Raw genomic sequence first — 274 nt, 5'->3', positions numbered from 1 at the left:
AAACAGCGTTCACACCGGGGAGGGTGGGAGGGTGCGGGATGCGCTGCACCCTCCACCCTGCCCTGCTCTGCCTCACCAACGGGGTGCTCTGTGCCTGCAGCTCAGGCGGGGTCCTCCCAGTGCAGGGACTGGGAGAACTGGGATGTGCACGACCTTGGGGAGGGTCCTGCCAGCAAGGGCAGAGTGCCCGGACCTGGTCGGGCTGTTGCTCGGTCAGGCAGCTGCTCAGAGGGGAAAGAGCATCTCCTGGGACCAGCAGTGGTCGGCGGGGGGG

The sequence above is a fragment of the Eurypyga helias genome, unplaced genomic scaffold (genome assembly GCF_000690775.1).
Source record: "Eurypyga helias isolate BGI_N326 unplaced genomic scaffold, ASM69077v1 scaffold14235, whole genome shotgun sequence".
Lineage (NCBI taxonomy): Eukaryota > Metazoa > Chordata > Aves > Eurypygiformes > Eurypygidae > Eurypyga > Eurypyga helias.
The sequence above is the reverse complement of the archived record's forward strand: the minus strand, read 5'-3'. Positions refer to the sequence as shown.